The 16,787-nt window shown below is 37.9% G+C and overlaps 1 long non-coding RNA gene across 3 annotated transcripts in view; it reads left to right on the top strand.

Annotated features, from left to right (window-relative positions):
* LOC115832335 overlaps positions 1 to 16,787 on the top strand; it is a 208,306-nt gene that overhangs the window by 26,366 nt on the left and 165,153 nt on the right. For all 3 annotated transcript variants that reach the window (XR_004027780.1, XR_004027782.1, XR_004027781.1), the window contains exons 3-5: positions 7,609 to 7,680; positions 9,101 to 9,229; positions 9,868 to 9,935. This is a non-coding gene — a long non-coding RNA (uncharacterized LOC115832335). The remainder of the gene's footprint in view (positions 1 to 7,608; positions 7,681 to 9,100; positions 9,230 to 9,867; positions 9,936 to 16,787) is intronic.

Here is a 16,787-nt window from a genome sequence, read left to right as displayed (position 1 = left end):
CAAATAGACAAACTTTTCTTCCATTTCTAGTCTTCTAGTCTCTGAATTTTTTTTTAATGAATGAAAGTGAATCATGTCAAAACCTTTTCCCATGTGATTGATATGACCATGTGACTTCCTTTTTAGCTTGTTAATATAGTGGATTACATTGTTTGATTGTTGAATATTGAATCAGTCTTGCATATCTGGAAATAAATACTCTTTGTTAATAATGTACAGTTATTTTTCCATATTGCCAAATTCTATAAAATTTGTCAAGAATTTTTGCAACTGTATACATGAGGGACATTGGTCTGTAATTTCCTTTTTGTGTGTGTGCTGTCTTAGTCTGGTTTTAGTATCAGTGTCAGTACTAGGTACATAGGATAAATCATGAAACATTCCCTCTTTCCCTATTTTCTGAAAAGATTGTGTGGAATTAATGTTAATTCTTCTGTAAACATTTGGTGGAATTAATTGTCCATTGAAACCTTCTGGGGCAGGAGATTTACTTTCTGAGAGTTTAAATAACAATTTAATATCCTTAGTAGTTATATAGCTACTAAAATTTTTATTTCATATTGGATGAGTTATGGTAGTTTAGACTTTTTGAAGAATTTGTCTATTTTATGCAAAGTGACCAATTTCTGTGTGTAGAGTTTTCTTTTTATCCTTTTACTGATAGTATTCCATTATTATACTTTTACTATCAACAGGGACCATGGTGACATCCCTTGCTTTGTTCCTGACATTGCTAGTATGTGTCTTCTTTCTGTTTTCTTTGTCAGTCTTCATAGAAGTTTGTCAATTTTATTAATCTTTTCAAAGAACAAGCTTCATTTTTATTAAAGTGCTGTTTTATTTTCTGTTTTACATTTTATTGATATCTATTCTTATTGTTATTCTTTACTTTCTTTTACTTGCCTTGGGTTTATTTTGCTATTCTATTTCCAGATTCTTGAAGTGGGCACTTAGATAACTAACTGACTCAAGACATTTCCTATTTACTAATTTAATTATTTAGTACTACAAATTTCCCCCCAGCATCTACTCACAAATTTTGATATATTTTATTTTCATGTTCATTTAATTCAGTGCATTTTAAATTATCCTTTAAGAGTTGTTCTTTGACATATGCATTGCTAAGAAATTAGTTGTTTAGTTTCCAAGAGTTCAAAAATTTTTCTGTTATCTTTCTGATATTGATTTCTGTATCAATATCATTTGATCCCATTATGGTCAGCAAAAATATTCCATATGATTTTAAATTTGTTTGGTTTGTTTTATGACCCATAATATAGTCTATCTTGGTATATGGCTTATGCTAGGTTGGGGGGAAGTATATATTCTGTTGTTCAGGGTATAAATGTTGATTATATCCTGTTGCTTCAGTGTTGAATTTTTCTATATCCTTGCTGATTTTCTATTTGTTCTTTCAACTATTGAGAAAAGGGTGTTGAAGTAAACTCTCCAATTATAACTGTGCATTTGTCTATTTCTCCTTTCAGTTCTACCAGATTTCAATTCCCATATTTTGCCGCTCTGTTATTTGTTACATACACATTTAGGATTTTCATGTCTTTGTGTTAGATTGGCCCTTTTATTATTATAAAATGTCACTTTTTTCTAAGGATGTTCCTTGCTCCAAAGCCTACTTTATCTGATATTAATAAAGCCATTTCTGACTTACTTTGATTAATGTTTGCTTGCTGATATACTTTGGATATTTGTCCCCAACCATATCTCATGTTGAATTGTAATTCCCAATGCTGAAAGTGGGGCCTGGTGGGAGGTCATTGGATCATAGGGATGAATTTCCCATGAATAGTTTAGCACCAGTTCCTTGGTTCTGTCCTTGCCATAGTGAGTGAGTTCTTGTGAGATCTTGTTGTTTAAAGTGTATGGCTTCTTCCCTGCCACTCTCTCTTTTGCTCTTGTTTTCATCATGTGATGTGCCTGCCTGCTTGCCTTTTGTCTTCCACCATAATTATAAGCTTCCTGAGGCTGCTCCAGAAGCTGATGCCAGAGCTATGCTTCTTGCAGAGCCTGCAGAACTGAGAGAAAGTTAAATCTGTTTTCTTATAAATTACCCAATCTCAGATATATCCTTATAGCAATACAAGAATGGCTTGATACAGAAAATTGATACTGAAGAGTGGAACATTGCTATGAAGATGCCTGAAAATGTGGAAGCAGCTTTGAAATTGGGTAATGGGCAGAGGTTAGAGGAGTTTGAAGGGCTCTGGAAACAGGAAGCTGAGGGAATGCTTGAAACTTCTAAGAGATTGATTAAATGGTTATGAAAAAAAATTCCCTGTGCAGCCTCAAGACACTACTCCCTGGATCTCAGCTGCTCCAGCTTCAACCTCAGTTCAAAGGGGCCCAGATACAGCTCAGCCTGCTGTTTCAGAAGGTGCAAGCTGTAAGCCTTGGCAGCTTCGATCTGGTGTTAAGCCTGTAAGTGCACAGAATGCAAAAGTGAAGAAGGCTTAGAAGCCTCCACCTAGATTTCAGAGCATGTGTGGAAAAGCCTAGGTCCCAGTCAGAGACATGCTGCATAGGCAGAGCCCTTACTGGCAGTGCCAAGGGGAAATGTGGGATTGGAGCCCCCACACAGAATCCCCACTGGGACACTTCCTAGTGGAGCTGCGAGAAGGGGGCCACCATCCTCTAGACCTATGAATAGTATAACCATTAGCATGTTACACCCTGCACTTGGGGAAGCCACAGGCACTTGGCTCCAACTGTGAGAGCAGCCATGGGGACTACAGTCTGCAAAGCCACAAGGGCAGAGCTGTCCAATACCATCTTAGCAGTGTGCCCAGGATGTGGGACATGGAATCGAAGGAGACTATTTTGTAGCTTTAAGATTTAATGACTGCTCTGCTGGGTTTTGAACTTGCCTGAAGCATTTTGCTTTTTTCTGTTGGCTAATTTCTCCTTCCAGGAATGTGAATGTTTACCAAATGCCTATACCCCCATTGTGTAGAAGTAAATAATTGGTTTTGATTTTGTAGACTCATAGTAATTAATATAGAAGCTAAAAATAATTATTGAGGCAGATAGTGAGGGTACAGGAGTCCTGAGTAAGGCTTTTCTTTTAATAAAAAGCAGCCACAAAACCATTTCTTTTCTGGCAGAAGACAGCCTGAAAAGTCAGGCTGCAAGCATAGATAAGCAAGCTGGAAGCTTGCATAAATGCTGGAAGCTGGAAGTCAGGTACATCCAACATGGCCGTTGCCCTCTCCCTTCTCTTTGTCGTCATTTGTGCAGGTGTCATGGTGCAAGCCCATCTGCATAATAAAAGATTAAGATGGGGTGACCAGTTTATCTGTGGGCTGTGTAAGTGGCACACTTGGTCAGATCAATTCCCTGGGCCCCATGTAAATCAGATACCACCTCTTCAAACCCCTCTATAAAACCGATTGCTATCTGCCACAAAAGGGAAAATCCACTCAAGTCCCTCCTTCCGCTTCATGGGAGAGCTGTTCTCTTATTTTCTGCCTATTAAACTTTCCACTCCTTAACTCATCCACATGTGTCCATGTCCTTAATCTTCTTGGTGTGAGATGACGAACCTCAAGTATTTCCCCAGGCAATGAAGCCGCTTCATCTGGGGGCTTGTCTGAGATCAGAACCTAAATGGAAGGTAATAATCATCAGAAAAGTGAGTATGGGAGCGAACCTCAAATCTGTCCTTTAATTTTGAGGCTCTCGGCCTCCATTTAAAAATCAGATCAAATCAATAATGGGCACCCTTCAGCCATTTAAATGCAATTTGAATGGCTGCCATACTTTAAGACTTGGATGTGAAGCTTACTCTGGAGACTATGACAAACCCCCCAACATCCAATGGATATGTCTGCCATGCTTTGAACCAGTTTCATTTCACGGAGGACCTAGCTATCGCATGGGGCTGGGAGAGGTCCTGGGGCAACTGAGGATTTCTGGCCAGGGCAACACCCTGGTGTTATCCAAAGGCTTCGGGGCTAATCCCAACCTACAACTGCTTGACCAGGTGTTGACAAAAAGGATCTCCTGCTACCCTGTTGCAAAATTTCCTCCTTTCCTATCCACAGTTACCATGTCTCCTATTCTCTCTGTGTATGTAATGTGTGGGAATTTTTACAGTTCAGAGAAACAGTTCTGTTAGGAAAGATCAACAAATACAATAGTAACCTAATAAGCATCTCTCTTTCTCTACCATTTCTCTGATGAGCACATGGTATTTCTAGATTAACAGCGCCAACTAGTGGAAATAGAAATCCTCTCCATGAGGCACATTTTTGATCCTTTACTATAACACTGTAGCTGCCCAAATCTCCTCCCTTTTCGCACATTAAACTAGAAATCAGGCTCTATGCCCCATCTGTGAACAAGAACGCTCTGCCTTCAACAATTATGAGTAAAATGTCCTCCGGAGCCAAATTTTAGTTCCAATGCTGTCCCATCAGCAGGAAAATTGCCATTACATCCCTACATTCCTTAAAGTTACCTATTCTGTTTCCAATTAAAACAGTACTTTATTAGTAAGGGGATTTTAAATCTGGAAGTTAACCAGAACCATTCTCCAAGGGTAAATGCTTTAGCATGACCCATAATAGGACACAGAATTCAGTCTAGCACACTCCCTCCATTAAGGGAGCCTTGCCAAAGGTGACTATTACATAGTCTTTCCCTAGATCCATTTTTCAGATCAAACAAGTCCAGGAAGTCAAAGGGAAAGTCACAAGTGGAGAACTAGGACTGCATGGGTATGCATGACTAATCCCATTATCTAGTTTCTCTGGTTCCATGGCTTGGAGGGTCACAACTACAACCATGGGCAGCACATTTAACAAGGTGCTGGGACCAAGGAACCAAGGAGGAAAAAGAGTAGGAGGGACACTCTCATTGTCTTCCTTTCCACCCTGGGTCACACTGGAAGGAGGAAGACTCCTTTTCTCTCACCTTCTCTTTCTAGATGGGTAACAGCCCATCTTCAGTCTGCACTCCTCTTGAGTGCATTCTGAAGCACTGGGACTCCTTCGACCCTGAGACTTTGAAGAAAAAGCTCCTTATATTTTGTTGCACAAGGGCATGGCCTTCTTTCCATCTTGAGGACAGAAAAACCTGGCTCACTGGGGGAAGCCTTGATTTTAATATTATCCAACAATTAGATCTTTTCTGTAGACAGGAGAGCAAATGGGCTGAGGTCCCCTATGTCTCACAGGGCTTTCTTTGCCCTGCGAGACAACCTAGACCTTTACAAGCTTTGTACAGTTGACCCAGTTCTTTTAGCAGCCATGTCAGGCAAGTCCATAGGGAGTGATGACCCAAAGCTAAAGCAGATTCCAGGGAAACAATCTGAGATAGCTATTTAATGTCCCAACCCTTCCAGTCCCCCTTATCTGGAACCCCCTCCAACCATACCATCAGCTACTCCAGCTCCACCACCTTCAAAACTAACCACTTCCCCTGCTTCACTCTTACCCCTGCAGGAAATGCCTGATGGAAATGGAGCCATTAGGGTTCATATTACCTTCCCATTATAGGAGCTTAGGCAAATAAAGGTAGACTTATGCCAATTTTCTGACGACCCTGATAAGTTTATAGAAACTTTCTAAAATTTAACTCAGGTGTTTGAACTTACATGGAGGAATGTTATGCTGCTCCTAAGCCAGACCCTCAATGCAGCCAAAAATCAGGCAGCTCGGCTGGCAGCAGAGAAATAACAAAGATGAGCAATGTGTCTCCTATAGTAGAATAAAAAAGAAGAAAGGAGATGGGAAAGAAGTTGAATGGAAAAGGAAACACTTTTTAATGTGCATATTAGAGGGCCTATGAAGAACTAGGGCCAAACTTCTTAATTACTATAAACTGTCTATGATGGACCAAAAGTCAGATGAGAATCCCATAACTTTTATGAAAAGGCTGAGAGAGGCACTAACAAAACACACTTCCTCATCCCTTCATTCACTCAAGGGACACCTCATCCTAAAGGACAAGTTTATTACACAGGTAGCTCCTGATGTTAGAAGAAAACTGCAGAAGCAAGCTATAGGGCCAGATAGCACCTTACAGAACCTCCTGAAAATAGCCACTTCAATCTTTTATAATAGGGACCAGGAAGTGGGCCAAGAGAAAGAGAGGAAACACAAGAGAAGGACAGAGGCTTTAGTAGCCGCATTGCAAGCTTGAAAAGTTCGGAGTCCCTGAGATGTGTCTTCTAGCTGCTAACAATGTGGTAATTCAGGGCACTTTAAGAAGGAGTGCCCAAGCAGCAAGAGGAAGCCACCTTGACCCTGTCTAACCTGTGGCAGAGGCCACTGGAGATGAGACTGCCCCTGGAGACAGAGGTCACTGGGTTAAGAACCAGTCTCACAGATGGTCCAACAAAACTGATGGGCCCCAAGGTTCAAACATTCGGCTCCAGTGGCTCAAACTGCCATTACAGTACAGGAGCCCTGGGTGATTCTGGAAATTGAAGAAAGGTAGATAGGCATTTTTCTGGAGACTGGAGAAAGTCTCTTGCTTCTCCTCTCTAATTAAGGCCTTTCCTCTTCCCATAGCATGACTCTAAGGGGCATCTCAGGAAGAACTCTAATCTGATATTTTTCTCAACCCCTTAGTTGCATTGGGGAACCTATGTTTCATTCCTGAAAGTCCCACCCCTACCTCACCAAATACTTTTTGTTCCTCTTGAGATTCTACTCCAGATAACAGAACTTCTTTTTGATGTGTATTTGCAAGAAGATTTTTTTTTTTTTTTGGTGAGACAGAGTGCTGCCCTGTGACCCGGACTGGAGTGCAGTGGTGCCATCTTGGCTCACTGCAACCTCCGCCTCCCGAGTCCAAGTGATTCTCCTGCCTCAGACTCCTGAGTAGCTGGGATTACAGGTGATTGCCACCACACCTGGCTGATTTTTTTGTATTTTTAATAGAGACAGGGTTTTACCATGTTGGCCAGGCTGATCTTGAACTTCTGACCTCGGATTCCACACACCTTGGCCTCCCAAAGTCCTGGGACTACAGGCATGAGTCACCATGCCCAACTAGGAGATTTTTAATTATCCATGGAATTATATTTGTAACTTCATAGACCTCCAAAGAGAAATTCTATATCTTGGTGAATAACAATTTTAGATGGAAATTATCTACAACATTACCCTGCAGGAATTGTTATACTAACTCTACTATTTGCAGTAGGACTATATAGAGCTATATACTGTAGCACTCCAAGTGTGGAATATCAAACAGAAATTCTCACTTACTGTAGTATTTTGCTTAATTATTATCCCTTAACAGGGATAACAGTTACTGGGGGGAAGTAAACCTGAATGTTTTACTATCACTAAGTCTGCTAGGGCTTTTTATTGGATTTGGCAATACGTCACACCCTTTACCTACTACAGTATCAGTCATGGCCCAGTTGTATAACAAGACTAATTTCTGGGCCTGTCCTGAGTGGTTTGCTCAGTTCAATAACACTAAGGAACCTCTCCATGACCTGGAGCTTACCGTCTTAGGATTCCCTTTGTTAGCCTTACCTTTAACAATTAGAGACTTGTCAGGAATAAATGGAACATGGTATGGGAGTACTTTCAACTGGATAACTAACTCCTCACAGGAAAACACTTTCTCTTCCAGTGCCAGAAGGTGCCAGAAGACATTTTCCCCGAAGATAAGCTTCACACTCTCAGGCGGGGGAAACTTGACTGGGTAAGAGCAAATGCCTCTCTTTGTTTTAGAAGTGGGGGAAAGGGACCATACCTGAGAGATCTCAAATATTATAACACCACACTTGTAATCACTGAAAGCTCAGAGAATTGGACAAAAAATGTAATAGGGATGATATAAGAAAGTTAGAAGCCCTATGGGGAGGCTTTCAAAGTCTGGCCTCTCCTCCTGGTTGAAAGTCTCAGTGGGAATGGCAGGCTCTAGGTAGCCCCTTTGACACAATATACTACGATGTTAAAAATAACATGTGGGCCTTTCCAAACATGCCCCCTCATGGAATTCCAGATCGCTGAATGAGGCCCACCAATAGTGGTGGCCTGCAAATTTGTGGATGAACTGGGGACATCTGGACTGACAGTCCTTGTCATGAGGATTATCTAATATATTGGCCAGGGCATATTGTGTCCCTAATCTTTCAAAACTCCGACTATCAAGTGGACCCTTCTCACTTAGCATGTAAACTTCCAAACGGCATCATAAATGACTATCCTGATTATAGATATCCCTATCCCAATGATGCTCCTATTATACATAAGAGGGAAAAACTTTTAAGATATGAGAAAAATCTGTCTCTCACAAGTCACAACTTAGAACCATTCCTTCAAGGAACAGGGCTATATTTCCTTTGTGGCTCTTGGCTACACTTAATCCTCCCTAGGCATTGGAAGGGAACTTGTACTATAGTAGCAGTGGTTCCTGACCTATTATTTTTAGATTCTACTGACAATGCAACATCATATAAGGACATACCCAATTTAGGCTCTTTTCTAAAAACTGCACTATCTTGGATATGCTGAGCAAAAAGATCTATAATTTTCATGCTCTTATATGGAGATTTCACTGAAAGGGAAGACTGGGGAGGGCATGCACACGACAATCTCATCTTAGAAAAACCATGGATGGGAGATTCTATAGCCAGAGGCTTATTCTTGTTTTCTGGTATTCCTCTCCTTGAAAGATCAGTACTGAATAAATCCATTATGATGCAATGAGGATGGAAAGCCATAGAAGGACAACATAGTAGGAGCCATAGAAGCACAACAATCTATCAACTTTTTAGCTTCAGTAGTAGCACAAAATAGACAGGCCTTAGATGTCCTTACAGCAGAAATAGGGAGTACCTGTGCACTTTTAAATCAAACATGCTGCTTCTGGATCAACACCTCTAGTCAAGTAGAAGAAAACCTACAAGTACTTAAAGATCAGATTAAAATCATTGACAAGCTAAGAGAAAATGTGGGCTCAAGCCCAGGGTGGCTACATGCTCTCTTTAATGAATTCCAGGCTTCTTTATGGAATTGGTTAAGTCCTTTATGAAGCCCCTTCTTGCTTATAGGTCTTATATTAATGTTTGAACCTTGTATCCTCAATAGTATAACTTGAATTGTTTCCTCTTGTCTAGAAGCAATCAAACTCCAAATGGTGCTGCAAACAGAACCACACATGGACACACCATTCTTCTGAAGACCCTTATATCAACTCCAGGAGAAACCCTAGCTGTTCTTCACTCAATACCCCTTTTCAGCAGGAAGTATCCAGAAGGAGTCATTGTCCAAGACCCCCTAACAGGAGTTAGAGTTATAGCTCCTGAGGGGGGAATAATACAGGAGTAAAAAAGTAATTATTTAGGCAGATAGTGAGGATACAGGAGTCCTTGGTAAGTCTTTTCTTTTAATAAAAAGCAGCCTCCAAACCATTTCTTTTCTAGCAGAAAGCAGCCTGAAAAGTCAGGCTGCAAGCATAGACAAGCAAGCTGGAAGCTTGCATTAATGCTGGCAGCTGTACCTAAAAGCCAGGTACATCCAACATGGCAATTCCTCTCTCCCTTCTCTTTGGCACCACATGTGCAGATGTCATGGTGCAAACCAGGAAAAAAAACCCATCTGCATAATAAAAGATGAAGGTGGCATGGCCAGTTTCTTTGTGGGCTATGTAAGTGGCACACTTGGTCAAACCAATCCTGTGGGCCCTTCGTAAATCAGACACTGCCTTACACTGTCTTCTGAAACACCTTTACATAACCAACCATTTCCTGCCACGCACAGGGAAATCCATTCGGAGCCTTCCTCCCTCTGCATGGGGGAGCTGCTCTCTTCTTTTCTACCTATTAAACTTTCCTCTCCTTAACCCACCCACGTGTATCTGTGTCCTTAATCTTCTTGGTGCGAGATGATGAACTTCGGGTATTTCCCCAGGCAACAAAGCCACTTCAATAGGTGGAAGGAACTCATTTGCAGGTAAGAATTTGGATGTGGGACTTAGGACTTCTGAGTTAATGCTGGAATGATTTAAGACTTTGTGGGGACTATTAAGAAGCGATGATTGTATTTTACAATATGAGAAGGTCATGAGAACTGGGAGGGGTGGGGCAGAATGAACTACTTTGGATATTTGTCCCTGCACAAATCTAATGTTGAATTGTAATTCTCAGTGTTGGAGGTGGGGCCTGGTGGGAGATAACTGGATCATGGGGGTGGATTTCTCATGAATAGTTCAACACCATCCCCTTGGTGCTTTCGTAGCAATAGTGTGTGAGTTCTCATGAGATCTGGTTGTTTAAAGCTGTGTGGCACCTTTCCCACCACTGTCTTTTGCTCCTGCTTTCACCATGTGATGTGCTTGCTCCCCCTTGCCTTCCACTACAATTGTAAGCTTCCTGAAGCCTTCCCAGAAGCTGATGTCAGAGCTCTACTTCCTGTACAGCCCGTAGAACTGGAAGTCAACTAAACCTGTGTTCATTATAAATTACCCAGTCTCTGGTATTTCTTTGGAGCAATGTAAGAATGGTTTAATACACATGGTGTGTCTTTTTCCATCTTTTTACTTCCAAGCTTACTATATAATTATATTTGAAGTAGTTTCCTTTAGACAACGTATTGTTGGGTTATATTTATTTTGGTTGATTGGCTGGTTTTTGTTCAGTCTTCCAATCTGTAATTTAATTGTATTTGTAGCATTGATACTTAATGTAATTATTGTCAGGGCTTAAGTCTGTAACTTTATTTTTTGTTTTCTCACTGTTGTTCGCTCTCACTGTTGTTTGTTCCTGTGTTTTATTTTTTCTTGCCTTCCTGTGGGTTACGTGAACATTTTGTAGAGTTTTATTTTGATTGATCAATAGTGTTTTTGAGCATATCTTTATGTATAGTATCTTTAGTGGTTGCTCTAGGTATAACATTATATACATATATAACTAATCAAAATCTACTGGTGTTGACATTTTACCTGTTGAAGTGAAGTATAGAAACTTTACTGTCCATTACACTCCTTCTAAACATATAATATAGTTATCTGAAATATTCCTCTACATATATTGAGAGCCATCTTAGACAGTGTTACATATTTTGCTTCAACCATCAAACATAAAAACTATTGTATTTTCCATAATTTTGCTTCTGCCATTTTTTTCTTTTCTGTTGTTTTATTTCTCCTAGTATCATCCAATTTCTGTTTTATTAACGCTCTTTATTCTTTTAGGGTAGATCTACTGGCATCAAATTATCTTGGTTTTCATTCATCTTAAAATGTTTTTATTTCCCTTTCATTTCTGAATGATATTTTTTCTGTCTATAAAATTCTAGGTTGGTAGTTTTTTTTTTTTTTTTCAGTACTTGAATTAGGCTTTGTCATTTCCTCTCAACCTCCTTTGATTTCTCATGAGAAATGCACTGTCATTGGAATCGTTTTTCCCTTAAAGGTAATGCATCCATTTCTCTGTATACTTTCTAAAATATTCTTTGTTTTTAAATTTCAGATCATTAACTATGATGTGTTTTGTCATAGATTTCTTTCAGTTTATCCTATTTAAGATTTGATCAGATTCTTGAAATTGTGAGTTTCTCTCTCTCTCTGTCTTTCCCTGTTTGTGTGTGCGTGTGTTTGTTGTCAGATTTGGAAAATATTCTGCCATTATTTCTTCAAACATTTTCAACCTCAATCTTTTTTCTTTCCTTTTAGATATTGATTACCCCAATGCTTAATCTATTGTAATATTATAGTACCACATATTCCTGAGGCTCTGTTCTTTTTTCCCAGTTTATTTTTTCTCTGTTGTTCGTAATAGGCAATTTCTATGTTCAGTCTCCAAGTTCACTGTTTCATTCTCTCTCCTCTCCATTCTGCTATTGAACCACTTATATTTTATTTTGGTTATAACATTTTTAGTCTGAAAATTTCCGTTTCATTCTTTTGTATATTTTCTGGATTTCTTTTGCTGTGGCTTTCTATTTTTTATTTGTTTTAATTTATTGATTAAAGCATTTTTATGATGATTGCTATAAAATCCTTACCACATATTTCTAACATTTGGATCATCTTAATATTCATGTTTTTTATTGTATTTTCCCAATTGATTTTAGACTTTTTGGTTTTTAGCATAGTCAATAATATTTCTATTAAATCCTGGACTGGTTAAGCATTATAAAACTCTAGTAGAACTTATTTGAAACTATTTTATACCAGTACCATGCTATTTCAGTGACTATGGCCTTGTAGTATAATTTGAAGTCAGGTAATGTGATGCCTCAAGATTTGTTCTTTTTGCTTGGTCTTTCTTTGACTATGCAGGCTCTTTTTTGGTTGCATGAATTTTAGGATTGTTTTTTCTAGTTATGTGAAGAATGATGGTGGTATTTTGATGGGAATTGCATTGAATGTGTAGATTGCTTTTGCAGTATGGTCATTTTCACAATATTAATTCTACCCATCCATGAGCATGGGATGAGTTTCCGTTTGTTTGTGTCGCCTGTGATTTATTTCAGCAGTGTTTCCTCATTTTTGTTGTAGTGGTCTTTCACCTCCTTAATTTTGTATCTTGAAAATTTGCTGAATTCATTTACCAGTTCTAGGAGCTTTCTGGATGCATTTTTAGGGTGTTCTAGGTACATGATCATATCATCAGCAAACATAGACAGTTTGACTTCCCCTTTACTGATTTGAATGCCCTTTATTCTTTCTGATAAGAAAGAAGAATCTTGTCTGATTGCTTTGGCTAGGACTTTCAGTGCTATGTTGAATAGAAGTGGTGAAAGTGGGCATCCCTATCTTGTTCCAGTTCTCAGGGGGAATGCTTTCAACTTTTCCTTGTTCAGTAAAATGTTGGCTGGGGGTTTGTCATAGATGGCTTTTATTACTTTAAGGTATGTCCCTTATATGCTGATTTTGCCGAGGGTTTTAATCATAAAGGGATGCTAGACTTTGTCAAATGCTCTTTCTGCATCTATTGAGATGATTACGGGATTTTTTAAATTTTAATTCTGTTTATGTGGTGTATGACATTTTTTGACTTGTATGTATTAAACCATTCCTGCCTCCCTTGTATAAAACCCATCTGATTGTGGTAGATTATCCTTCTGATATGCTGTGGATTCTTTTGGCAAGTATTTTGTTGAGGATTTTTGCATCTATGTTAATCAGTGATATTGGTCTGTACATTTCATTTTTTGTTATGTCCTCGTTTTGGTATTAGGGCGATACTAGCTTTGCAGAATGATTTAGGGAGGATTCTATCTTTCCTTATCTTTTGGAATATTATCAATAGTAATGGTACCAATTCTTCTTTGAATGTCTGATAGAATTCAGCTGTGAATCCATCAGGTCCTGAACTTTTCTTTGTTGGCATATTTTTTTTATTATTACCATTTCAATCTCACTGCTTGTTATTGGCCTGTTTAGAGTTTCTACATCTTCCTGGTCACCAAAACAGCATGATACTCATATAAAAATAGGCACATAGACCAATGAAACAGAATAGAGAAACCTAGAAATAATGCCAAATACTTAGGGTCAACTGATCTTCAACAAAGCAAACAAAAACATAAAGTGGGTAAAGGACACCTTACTCAACAAATGGTGCTGGAGTAATTGGCAAGCCACATGTAGAAGAATTAAACTGGATCTTCATCTGCCACCTTATAAAAAAATCAACTCAAGATGGATCAAATACTTAAATCTAAGACCTGAAACCATGAAAATTTTAGAAGATAACACCAGAAAAGCCCTTCTAGATATTGGCTTAAGGAGAGACTTCATGACCAAGAACCCAAAAGCAAATGTAACAAAAACAAAGATAAATAGATGAGACTTAATTAAACTAAAAAACTTCTACACAGAAAAATAAATAATAAGCAGAGTTAACAGACAACACACAGAGTGGGAGAAAATCTTCACAATCTGTACATCCAACAAAGGACTAACATCCAGAATCTACGAAGAACTCAAATCATCAGGAAAAAATTAAACAATTCCACCAAAAAGTGGGCTAAAGACATGAATAGACAATTCTCAAAAGAAGATATACAAATGGGCAACAAGTATATGGAAAAATGCTCAACATCACTAATTATCAGGGAAATGCAAATCAAAACCACAATGAGATACCACCCTACTCCTGCAAGAATGGCCATGATAAAAAAAAATAAAAAATAATAGATATTGGCATGAATGTGGTAAAAAGGGAACAGTTTTATACTGTTGGTGGGAATGTAAACTAGTACAACCACTGTGGAAAACAGTGTGGAGATTCCTTAGAGAATTAAAAGTAGATCTACCATTTGATCCAGCAATCCCACTACTAGGTATCTACTCAGAAGAAAAGAAGTCATTATGTGAAAAGGATACTTGCATATGCATGTTTATAGCAGCACAATTCACAATTGCAAAATTATAGAACCAGCCCAAATGCCCATCAATTAATCAATGAGTGGATAACAAAATGTGATATATATATATATCATATATCTATCTCTCTATATATCCATATATATATCCTTATATATATATTCATATATACCCCTATGTATATTCATATATATAGATCCATATACATATATATGTTTATGTATGGCTGAGTGGTATCCCTATATATATACACACACATATGTATATGTATATATAATATATGTATATATATATGTATATATATAGGGATACATATGTATGTATATGTGTGTATATATATATATAGGGATACCACTCAGCCATAAAAAGGAATGAAATAATGGCATTTGCAGCAACCTGGATGGAACTGGAGACTATTACTATAAGTGAAGTAACCCAGTAATGAAAAACCAAACATCATATGTTCTCACTCATAAGTGGGAGCTACGCAACGAGGACACAAAAACATAAGAATGATACACTGGGCTTTGGGGACTTGGGGGAAATTATAGGAGGAGATGAGGGATAAAAGACTACACATTGAGTACAGTGTACATCTGCTCCCTAAAAACCTATTGAAATAAAAATTAATTTAAAAAAATCTTATTTTATGAGATATCTTCTGAGATCACTCTGGTAAGTGAATGAGGATAATACCTTGTTACTGTCTACGAGAATAAGAAAATCCTAACTCTCCATAGTTTTTCTTTGATACCACACTAGACGGCCAGGGTAAGGGATATGTCTTGTTACAGTTAGGCAAGAATTGAAGTCTAGACTCTTCCCTCAACATGTGCTGGTAGGGATGAAAATGAGGCCATAATTTTCATAATTTCTGCACTGTTTAGCTGGAATACAGTGATTATCTAAAAGTTTTCTATGTTGCTAAATTGTTCCATTCCAGGTTCTCTAACTAGAGAGAGTATGCTTTTCTTGGGGACATTTTTGTCTGTTTCTGTTGACATTTCATTTTTTTTTTTTCTGGTTTCTTCAGTACCCAGTCTAGAGTATATGAGGCAAAAAGAAACCCCAGTAAAATTCCCTCCATGTCATTGCTTGTGCCCCAATTTACCTGTATAGTCTGTCTTCTCTCTATTTTTCCAAATATTCTTACATTTATATTATATATATTCTTATATTTATGTTATATATAATGCCCAGGGGGGTTTGTTGTACTTAATGAAAGGAACAGAAAAAAATACCTCTGCTCTATCTTCCCAGAAGTGCAAGTCCTGCCATTTGCTTTTTAAAAATAATTTTTACATATAAAATACATTTATATACATCCATATAAAGTCATAACAAATTTCCTTTTGTTATAACTCTATATTTATATAGATATAATATTATAGATATACTATAATAATATATAAATATAAATATATGAAAAACTTTATATTTTTATAGGTTATCACTGAAAGAGTACACATGAAACTTATAGCAGAAATTATTGCTGAAGAAATGTGTTACAAAATACTGTGTACTATTTAAAACATTTTTCACACTTTAAATTTAGCCTTTCAGTTAGAACCTCCTTCTTCCAGTAATCCACCAAAGTGATGAACACAAAGGGAAAGAGGAGGAGAAGCACCCAATATATGTTCTCTAGGCATTTTAGGAAATATGGAGGTGCTCCTTTGGCCATATATGTGTGAACCTGTAAGAATGTTGATACTGCAGACATCAAAGGAATGCATACTGTTCAAAAAGGAATGCCCCACAAATGTTACCAGGGAAAAATTGGAATATTCTACAATGTACCCAGCATGCTGTTGGCATTGTTATAAATAAACAAGTTAAGAACAAGATTCTTGCCAAGATAATTAATGTGCATATTGAGCATATTAAGCGCTCTAACAGCCGAGATAACTTTTTGAAATGCAGGAAGGAAAATGATCAGAAAAAGAAGGAAGCAAAAGAGAAAGGTATGTGAGTTCAACTGAAGTGCCAGCCTGCTCCACCCAAAGAAGTATACTTTCTGAGACCCAGTGCAAAGCCTGAGCTGCTGGAAGCTATTTCCTATGAATTCATGGCATAATAGGTGTAAAAAAATAGAAGACCTCTTGACTATAAACAAACAAACTGAAAAATATATATGTCTAGACAAAACACTTTAAAAGCCCTTTACAAGGGAATATCCAAGTGGGCAATAAACATAAAAGGTGATCAACTTTATTATTTATCAAGTAAGTGCAAATTCAAATCACATTACAATTCTGCTGCATATTCACAATTGCTAAAATGAAAAAATGAGAGAAGGAAAAAAGGTAGACATATGGAGCAACTAAAAATCCACACACTGCTGGTTGTACAGTAATTTATTCTATAATTTGGCAGTGTTTACTAGAGGAGAGCATGTCCATAACCAGCCATTTAACTTCTACATATTCCTAACAGAAATGCACATACATGTTCAAATGACATGCACAAGA

This window comes from Nomascus leucogenys, chromosome 22a, assembly GCF_006542625.1.
Source record: "Nomascus leucogenys isolate Asia chromosome 22a, Asia_NLE_v1, whole genome shotgun sequence".
Lineage (NCBI taxonomy): Eukaryota > Metazoa > Chordata > Mammalia > Primates > Hylobatidae > Nomascus > Nomascus leucogenys.
This window is presented reverse-complemented; position numbering and strand designations above follow the sequence as displayed.